This window comes from Geospiza fortis, unplaced genomic scaffold (assembly GCF_000277835.1).
Source record: "Geospiza fortis unplaced genomic scaffold, GeoFor_1.0 scaffold54, whole genome shotgun sequence".
Classification (NCBI taxonomy): Eukaryota; Metazoa; Chordata; class Aves; order Passeriformes; family Thraupidae; genus Geospiza; species Geospiza fortis.
This window is the reverse complement of record NW_005054301.1, coordinates 7,856,075-7,867,124: the sequence shown is the minus strand read 5'-3', so window position 1 is coordinate 7,867,124 and position 11,050 is coordinate 7,856,075.

Genomic DNA, 11,050 nt, shown 5'->3' with positions numbered 1-11,050 from the left:
ATTCTTTCTTTTTTTTTACTTAGGCAACATTTGTCTTGATTTTACTGTGTAACAAATCATTATCATTTGACCGTGCACAAAAAAAAATCCATAGAAAACAGAATACCTGCTTTCATGTTTTTAAATAAAATATGTTTATACTGGTTTTATGGTAAGCTTTCTCAAAATTTGGTAAAATCCTAGCATAGTTCAGTGCAGCCTCTGAGCAAAAGCAAATTATATCCAAGAACATTCTCATGGATATTAAAAAATAATTGCCTTCACTAAAAATTTCAAGTTTGTGCCAGGAGCAAAATAAATACCTGAGTTACATTTTGTGCAAGTGGTTCTTGCTAAATTAATCCTCAGAGATACTCAGTCCTTCATAACTTAATCACTCCTTCATCTTATTACTTTACAAGGTTGGTTTTCTATTACAGAGGAACTTACTGCTGTATCAAAGGCTTAATTGAGCTCCTTTAAAAAAATCATGATTGTCACTATAAAATCATGCATCCACAGTAAGTGTGTTTATAGAGAACTTACAGCTTTAAATTTCACTTAGGAAAAAAAGCCTTATACTTTCCTGCAGGTTCTGAATGCAGATTTACTATAAAATAAGTGAATAATAATACCAGGTTATTTTGGAAAGTGTTCTTTCATGCAATCCCTGCATTTAGCACAATCCCAAAATGGCAGCCCAACAGGTGGTCCTTTCATAGCCTTCAGCCCAAACAATCGGGACAAAAAGGACACCAAGAATCGAATGTTCTTCAGGATTTAAAAAGCTGTTCACTTCCCTTTGTTCATTTTCAGATTTAGCCATGTTCATTATTGTTGAGCCACAAATGCAGGACATTCTTTTTTGACATTTTGCCATAAATAGACACTGACTGGGGCTGACTAGCCAGCTAGCTGCTTTGTCACATGCAAGCGGAAACTACTTCACAAAGCAAATGCATTCCTGTTGCCTCAATGGCCCCGGCAAGCACCGGTTGTGACATGCGGCAAATGTGGCAAAGTCTAGGTTAACAAAAGTATGGGTGACAAAGGCTGAAGTTTCTCTTCCTATATTTTCCTCCACAGTAAGTATTTAATTCTGGCCTAATGAATTTGCCTGGAAGACTGGGTGTCACATTGACAGCCTCTTGAATGTCTGAAAATATACTTTTGCTTTGTGGGCTCTCTTTGGAGGGAACAGTTAGTTAACTGGTAATGACAGACTTCAGGGGTGAAATCTAAGATGAAATACTTGTTTCTCAGTATTTTGAAAGTTGTGAAAGTTACTCATTACAATGATCTCAATCTCAACATCCGTAACAAAAGATGGGCCCAGTCCTATGGGTCTTTAATGATGCAAGGAGCCTTTACAGCTGCCTTCACTGTGCTGCAGGAATTACACAAGTAATCAAGCTTCTTCCCTCGTGTGTATGAATAAGTGTGTAAAACACATCTTGTAGAAAAGGCAGAGATATAATCTGTTCAAGAATAGTAAATGAATTTATCTTCAGATTTTTAAATTGCCAAGTTAAATCCTCTCCTGCTACTGTGTATTTTAAGTGGAGTACACATAGCACCGTGGTTTTGTGTTTGTTTTGTTGCGGGGGGGCTTTTTGTCTTCTCTCTCTCTCTCTTTTTTTTTTTTTTTTTTACATCTACTGCCTAACTCAAAACTTCCAGGGTCTTCCACTGCTATTATCTTGGAGATTTTCCAATGCTCATCTGAGTCCAGGGCTTCTGATGCCCTGGGCATGCCAGAAGAATTTGGATGAGATCTGTGTTTGTAGCAGCCCTGGTGTGTGGAATGAAAGTTTGATACTGGACCCTTGTAAACCTGTTAGATTGAAATTAAACATTGTTAACCTCTTACTTTTAACACTAAATTTTTAGTGGAAAATGTGAATTGCTTCAAACTGTCTAATGAAAAGATAGGTTGCTGATAAAAAGAAAAGATTAATACATTTTAATTTTCAAACATCCATGTGCAGAATGGCATATAAAAGTTAAAAAATGTATTTGATCACTGCTGATAACAATTCCAGTACAGTCAAGCAAACACGTCTCTCAAGCCCTACTGCTCCCAAAGGCAACAGCACAGTCTAGAAAAAAGCACCCTTTAGGTACAGACATGGTCCTAAGTGTATTAGTAAAGGTAGCAGCTTTGCTGAGCAGTGAATTTTTTCTCCTCAGTTCAAAAACCTGAAATCAGCAGTGGAAAAACTGAGTTAAATAGGTTTGATAATGAAACCGATGTTCAGTGCCATTTGTTATCTGGATGTTGGTTTCATGGTTTACCTGAGCTCACTGTATGTGGAAGAATTAGTTTATAAATGAATTAAAGGACTTAACAATGAATTAAAGCTCTTAACAACCTGAAGATACTTGGGCAAACCTCCTTACTGTGGGTCTCCAATTCCAGGGAAAACATCCACTGGGGCGTTTTCCTTGCAGATCTTCGGGCAGTGCTGAGCCCTTGTGGTGTTCCTCCAAAGGATGCTCCTGCCTTTCTTTGTAGTACAGAAGCAAAATTGTTCAACCTTTCAGTATACCCATGTAAAATCCATACCACTCATAGATTTCAGGGGGAAATCAGTTAGTAAAATGTTTAGGCAACAACCAGTCAAAATTACTATTGGGTGCTAAATGATGAATAAGCATTGTCAGAGGATTTTGGCTTATTTCAACCACAAAGTATCAGAAAAGTCAGCTTGTAAAACAACACAGTAAAATGACACAAAAGAGGGACTTGATGCTCTTTCCAGTCTTATCTTTAATTTTATTCTAATCTAACTATCATTCCAAATTTTTCTAACATCTGTTTTAAATCGAGATATCTTTCATTAATAAAAATATTTTTATAAAACAACTGCATACAAAATTCAAGTTTCAAGTTAAAACTCTAGGAAAAGAAGTAATTTTCTTTGTGTGGGAGTGTGATTTAAGGGAAGAAATGTAGGAGTCACAGGATAAAAAGAAACTTCACTAGAAAATATCAAACAGCACTGGAAGTCAATTAATGAGGAGGTAGAAGCAGGGAAGCATTCAGCTTTACCTCTCTCCAGACAGCAATAAATCTCTTGCAAATTTAGCTGTCAGAAATGATTGTTTTGTTTTCGACAAGTGGCATTACTTCCTCTTATACTGGAATTAAAATTGATTGAAATTGATTCATGACTTTTCAATATTTTCCACACCCCTTCATTCCTTTCAATTTGAAAACATTATTTCTGTGAAACAAGCACAGATAAAAACAGTCTATATGTTTCTGTATTTTGTTTTTGTTTCCTTCTTTGAGACATCTAAGTATCAAGATGAGAGAGAGACTAATAATTAATTTCCTTCAAAGAAATGCTTTCAGAAACGATGCCTTCCTAGGGGAATGTACTTTTCCAATTTGTTTTTTACTGATTTTTCTGGGTCAAAAAATGGGAACAGAATAATTATAAATTCTTAAGCAGCCACGCAGAATGGCTCAAATCAGAGCAAAAGTTTTGCTATGCTGCTTGTAAGGATTTCCCATTTGAAGTCTTGCTTCTGCTTTCAGACCCACGTGGATGAAGGGCAGTGAACAAGCAGTGGTGGCAGGTGATGGGCCTGGCCCAAGGAGGGGGCCAAGGAGGAGAAGGAGCCTGCTACAGGCAGGGACCCACAAGGGAAAGAAGAGTGCACTGGTGGTTCAAGGAGCTTGTGATGCTGTTTCGCTGTGAAACTGCCTGCACACACAGCTCTGCCTGCACTTCTTTGGTTTCAGCAGCTGTACAACTCTGCTTGCTTGGATTCAGCTGCAGGACCAGTTTACCCAAAGTCTTGCAGCAGCAGAATACAGTAAAATTCATGTGTCTCTACTCTTACATAGCATTGCTAAGAAAAGATCATATTGAAAAGTCTGCTTATTCTTGTTCCAGGTACCATGTTAAGTGCAGGACCTAAATGCATCCTGAACATTCCTTGATCTATCGTGACACCAACCTTGTAAGACAGCTGGTTTTTATGATCCCCATTTACCTACAGGGAACTGAGGGATAAAACACAGAAAGAGCAGTTGGCTTGCACAGAGCTTCACCAGTAAGGTGAGGATAGGAAAGCACTGGATCAGTCCCTGCTAAGTCTCAACAGAGAGTTCTAACCATGATAATATCTTTTCTCCCAGAATATAGACGTTTGTATTTAGTCTAATTGAGTTTTTTGTTTTTCATTGTTTCTACTCCCTTGTATTTCAGGCCTTTGCTGACTTCAGCTGTAGAACCCCACATGACACAAGGGTGCATTGCTTTAAAACTGAGACCAGCATGTCATCCTTATAATGACACACTGGCAGCAGTTCAAGGACTTCCCTTATCCCAGTGGGATTTTTCATATGTTCCAAGCAGTGAATAATGAGAAGATCACCAAAAGCTTGGCAGAAAAGTGGAGGACAAGGGCTGTAATCTGAGCAAGGGAGAGCAGGTGGGAAAGGGACCCATGATTGCACAGCTAACTTGTCAAGAATGGGAGTGACCAAAATAAATACAAAGCAGCTGGAGTCCCAGGGAGCATTCTGGGATAGGGTGAGAAGGATGGCAGTATTTCTTTCTTGCCGTGAATGTATGCCATGTTCTTGATGATTCGTACCTGCTAAACTTGTTTTTCTAAATCTTGCTGTACTAATTTTTTTCCATCAGAAGGACACAAGGAAGTAACATCCACTGTTGCCACACAGCAATCTTTGGATGACTGACATAGTGAAAGGATATAACAAATACTTTGTCATTAATAAATTCAATGGAGTTACAAAAATGATTATACAATCTCCATAAAAACTAGATTGTGAGGCTGATTCCTTTCTTAATTAATCCTCCAAGAACCTGAACCCTTGGAATAAGATGCAACATTGATATTACTTGAGAGAAAATTGGTTCCTGAAGCCTGTAGCCGTTGCAGGCAGAATCATGGAGCTCTGTGTCGCTAGGAGTCAGAAATACCTTTTTCTGAGAGGTTTTGAGGGACTAATAGTCTGGTTTTCTCCTGCACAGAAACAGCTCTCCTGTATGCATTTAATGACCTGATAACCTTTAGACTTCTTGGTGTCTGTGCAACCTGCAGCAGCAGCAGCAACCTGTCAGAGTCACGTAACCAGAATTGGTTCCTTCCTCTCCTGTCAGACTGCTTTCCTTTGTTTTCATCTCCTCTGTGCTAACAGCCCTTCTGTGTAGCATCCTGCAAGGTCAGTCTCTGGCACTGTCCTTTGGCACATCTTGTAACACCCTGGTCTCTTCTCTACCTGTATAGCTATCTGTGCTGGGTGAGTGTCTTCTCTTCTGCAGCTCCAATACCTGGAACAACCTTACTTTGTCTCTTGTTGACTCTCTGTCTTGTTTCAAATTGCATTTGAAATAGCTTTTCACCTTTGCTATATCTATTTTTTCTGTTCACTGCTTGCTTGACTTGTAATTGCATTAGAGGCCCTCAGTGAAACACTCTGCCACAGCTAAAAGCGAAGTCCATATACACATGTCCTGTATGAAAGGGAAATTTACAGGCCAGAAGAGTTTTCATTTGATACATGCAGTTGTAAAACGAAAATGGAGATGAAACACTCCCTGCAAATGTGAGTTTGGAACTGATGCATCCTTCAACCTGTGCTGGAGGGTGTTTCTCCATAGGTGAGAAGCAATCAGCAACTTTTCACATACTGATTTTTAAATACTCTTCATTTTGTTGTATTTTTCCTCCTTTGCTGTTTGGGACATATACTAATGAAGAATTATGAGTGTGAGAGGAGAAGGTCCCTCATCCCCACAATGTAATAAATGGTTTTGTCATAAGACATTGCAACATGTTGATGAAGGTTTTCTGCTGCACTGAGGAATTCCTGCGCTGTCTCATGTTAAACCGTGGTAGATAATTTGGGAAGTGTGATGTTACACCTTGTCACTGAAGTTAGAGGCAGTAAAATCTGTTTAGCTGTGTTATCTGAACAGGCTGCCTTCCCTCAATGGTAGCTCAGTCTGTATTGAACAGATGGCTTCCTCTGCCTTCCTCTCCCATTCTATGATGCCATACTTGTGACAACAAATTCTGAAAAATGGATGCATACATGAAGGCAACAACCTTATATTTTCCTTCTTTCACGAGTTTTGTGCAAAGGCTGTAGTTCAGGATTTGAGCTTGTTGGATACTACACACCTTCTAGGCCAGAGAAGCAGCTGGTTAGCTTATGCAAACATGAGATGTACAAAATTACTGGCATAAAGTATGCCTCTCATAACTGTAATAGCTCTGCAGACATCTTGCTTTCTTGCTGATACACACACAGGTTACATTCATGAAGCTCCAACTAGATAAAGTGGAGGTTAGAGTACTAGGAAATTAAGGGAAGTTTTCTCCATTTTTTAAGTAATTTAGATGATTCTAGATCTGGGTTGACAACAGTTCTTCTGTCTAAAGGTAACTACAGTGCAGAACTTTCATACTACTCCTGATATATTAGAAGTCTCAGAAACAAAACAGAGCAAGAGACAGGTTTACAGGCCAGAGCTTGGTGAAGACTTGCTCATGCTCTGTGTTTTCAGTAAGAGATGAGACTCCTTGATGCGAAGCAGCTATCCAGCTTTCCCTGGCCTTGATGACTCAAGGGGGAGTGACAGTTTCCATTAAATGCAAAATTCTGTAGGTATTAACTATGTACGAAATAATGCAGCATATGCACGTACAGCTGTGTAAGAGACTACTTATTAGAGGGTTATTAGAATTATTGCAAAGCAGGCTACAAAGGCATAGCTTTTTTTCTCTCACAAGCATTACTAGGTGTATAATTCTAGTTTTGAGCCAAATGAGTTTGTGACAATTGATTTAGCCTGGCTGTTGCTGCAAAACTTGGTAACAGCATATTGTAGAACCGGTGAAATAGTTCATAATTAAGAAATGTTATTATATTTATGTATAAACAACTTATTTGTATTCATAGTAGATTGTCTCCACAAATCTATTCTTGTCTCAGAGCCAAATAGAAATTTAATGTCATTGTTATGTTTAGGTGAACATCACGCTCTTATATTCCCCTCTGTTTGGCCTTGAATAAAAATCAGAGCAACAATAATATAAATGCTATGAAAGTAGTCATGAACAGTAGCCCATCTGTACTGGACAGAATTCTACAAATCAATTAGATGGTCATAAAAAGCTAATCAGATGTGGATGAATTAACTGTGGAAATAAAATAGATTGAACTCTTATGTTTATTGTTCATGTATAACCCTTTTTAATAATCAAAATGGGTAAATTACACTAATTAACCTTTAAAAATTTAGATGATTTCTAAATAATACCTTCAAACAATGCCTATTCTTTTCATTGTTATTTTAAAGTGTTTTGTCCATGACAAGGCAGTTCCATTAGATCTACAGAAGTAATTGTTTTAAGTTGTGCTTTCTTTTTTACTGTTTCCCAATCACTCGATTTTCTACAGCATGTTCTCCCACCTCTCCCCCATCAGATAGCATTTAAAGTCAGAAGTAGTCAAATTCACATATCCTAGGAAGAAATGTCAAGAAAACTCCTGGAGACCCATTGAGTTGGGTCTCACCGCTCTTGGGTGGGATGAATTATCTGACATGTCATCAAACCCTGTTCCTAATCACAGGAGCAACTTATCTGGGCTAGTGCAATGCTGGCAGCAAAGGCAATGTGTAGCCCAGCCCCTCTGGACAGGTTGCCTGGATCCTTAGGAACCTGCAGAGCTGCGGATAGTTTCAGCCACTTTCTGCCATGCTTTGAGGGAGTGAGCAGTTGTGAGAGGGTTCTGTGAGTTCCTGAAGGGAGAGCCCTACAGCTACAGAAGACTGGAGCTCTTCAACAGGAAGAGTTATGGGGAAACACCCACTTTTATGGGGCAAGGGAAAAGGTATCTGTAAGGGAATCTTTCCAGAGACTTTTTATTGCCCCTTCAAAGCCTCCTCTCTAGGTTTTCACTGAGGAGAGGATGGCTACTGCTACAGCACCTGCTACTGTAGAAAATGCATTGTTTATTCTCACCAGTGCAAATGATTTGCAAACTGATCAATCAAAAATTTACTTTTATTGAGTATTTTGACTGTTCATCCTTCAAAAAATTAATTTTCAGCATTCTGGGGTTAAAATTTCTCAGTATTGTTGTAAGGTCTTAATTAAAACAAGAGATAAATTGTGATGTATTAAATAAATAAATAATCCAGGACTGATCACAATACATTGGATAGAATGGTGAATGGTTTGAATTTTCTAAATTACTGATATTACCTGCTGATATGAGGGCTGTTCAAAAGGGCACTTCACTTTTGGGTTTATTTATTAAAATCCTGCACTCAACTGCAAGAAATTAGCCTCCTAGAGATGAATCGCTCCCCACTCAGAGGAGCCTGAAGCAAGGAAACGGATCATGCACACACTGCAGAACTGCACAGCAACATGGGCTCCAGTATTTCACTACATCTCTTGCACAAGGTGCTAAACAGCAATGTGAGACAAATGTTCTTGCTGTAATAGTGATGCTCTTAGACGTTTTCCTCAAATAATTAATGCCAAATTTACAGCGTTGTACAATCATCCTTTTTATCTTGTAACTGGAAGCCCTTAATAGCTGATGTGCAGCATGAAACACAGACTATTGGACTCTGACAAAACCTGGAAAGATCAATAGATCAGCATTCAGGTAAGCATAAATAAGGAGACAGAATTTCATCTGTCAATTTTATACATTGAAGTTGGGATAAAAGTCTGTTTTGAGTTCTTGCGCTGGAAACAAAGCTATCCTTTCAGCTCTTGGTTGGCTACAGGGATTTTTAGCATTTCCTTCAAAGCATGCTCCTTGCAAACACCAGGGCAGTAGAGATGCAGCTCAGACAAGTTCCTTGGCAACCTGGAATGCTTTGCAATATCTCTCCAGCAGGACATACATGTAGTGGTCATTCTCTCTTTTCCAGTGAGTTTACAGCACAGTAGGGTTGCAGGTCTTGATAGTATGGAATAGCTGTACACTAAAACAATGCTAACTCTGTTCTGGGGATGTTAATTAAGAAATACAATTCCTAATTACCTGGTATTTTAATTTTAATTTCAATTTTAATTGCACATATGAGGGAAAGGTTCACAGAATTTAATCTGAACCTTGTGATATATTATATATCACAACCAACTGCAATTGGTTGCAGTTATGTTCAGCGCAAGATTTCCCAAATGGGAACACCTTCTATACAGAATGAATACTGTGTAACCCAAACCTGGGTGGTAATAGGGAAGAATGATAAAAGGAACAGGAGAACCCACCTGATCAACATGGGGCTTAAAGGCTAGCATACTATAAGAAGGAAATCTGAAAGGTACAGGAGCAGGCTGTCCCTATGTGCTCACAAGCAAGCCAGCAGGGAAGACTACCAGACTGGCTGAAAAGGGAGATTTTGCTAGAACTCAGGGGAAAAACAAGAGTTTATACCCTTTGGAAAAAGGGGCAGGCAACTCAGGAAGAGTACAAGGATGCCATTAAGTCATTTACAGTCAAAACTGGAAAGCTAAAAGCTCACTTTTATCATTCTTCCCTGTTACTGAAGGGATTGAGGGAAACACCACCTGCGCTCCTATCCCTTCAGCCAGTTATCTTAGCATCCTGAAGTCCCTTTTAATTGCTCTAGAACCTCTCTCTTCTGCCTCATCACTGACAACCCAGCCAATCAGAAGTGGGTAATAATCAGATGTTACTCATCTCCTAGTAACATCTTTTACCTGAACCCCAGGGAGGCAGCAGACTTTGGGATGGATTCAGCCAGCATACGGGGCCCTGTTTCCCTGAGAAGGAAATCACTATAACAATTACCATTCTTTCTTTCTTAAAACTCATAGTTGCAATGTGTCTGGTTGACTGACTTGCTCTGGGTGAGCCCCTGGCTAGACCTTCTCCTTCACCATCATTTACTTGATTATCATGTTCCAGAATCTCATACCAATTCCACAAGTGCACCTGAGATGACAAGAAAGGCTGGTAGGGTGTTCTCCTGCCTTTCAAAGAGTTTCCAATCCCTCCCATCTTTTAGGTCCCCCGCTTCTGCCTGATGGCAAGAGGCTCAGGGTTCCTCTGATTCTTGCTAAGCTTCCGTCTGCTGCATTTTTCTCAGGGATGGAAGGCTGTGAGTGCACCAGCATCTTTCTCTGAAGTTTTCCTGTGAAAGAATACAAGTGCTTTTGCGGAGACATCTCTACTTGTCTGCATCACGACATCTACTGTACAGCAACAGGCACTCTCCCTGCCTGTCAGTCCAGAGCTCTTTAATTTGCAAGTAATTTGAGAAACTTTTCTTCTTGTTTTCTTGTAAGATGGTATCTCAGCCTGTGAGCAAATCCACTGCTATTAAAACAATAAGCACAGAGCAGAATCATTCACTGATTTAGGCTCACAAGCAAGTGTGCTGTTTATTTAAAGTCTGTCTCACTTTCAACATGTGGACATTTGAGAGGATTTCTCAGCATCAGTACCCACCCCCTACTCTGTCAGTCAGTAGTCTACATGTTGAGACACATCAACAGGATAGTAAGTACTGCCTTTGTTTTGCTTAATCTTTGGTTACCCCTCAGACTACAGCTACTGCAGCTGCACTTATCAGCAAGCACTGGAGTGTTTCACATGCAGAGGAAGGACAGAAGAATTTGTAGTTCTGGAAAAAGAGTAGTGTAAGAGGTCAAACCTGCATCCACTTTATTATGGGGCTGTGGTGAGAGCTCATCATTCTGCAGAAACAGTCCTGACAGTGGAAGTTAGTCATAGAAGGTAAAACCCAAGGAGACAGAAGGCACGGAAGGATAAACTGGTAAGACCAGTAGTACTGAACCACAGAAGAGCATCCTGTTCTTCTATGCCTCTTTGCATAAAGTCATACAGCAGAGGAAGGGAAACTTCCAACATCTTGGCAGACCTCTGAAATATGCAAGTGTTTAACATTCAGCTCAGAGCAGAGAATATCTTCCCCCTGAATTTTTACTGTACAGGCACATTGTCATTAAGCATTCAAGACAGTAAAAATTTGAAACCAAATAACGGCAAAAGAGTGACTAGGAACAAAGCAAG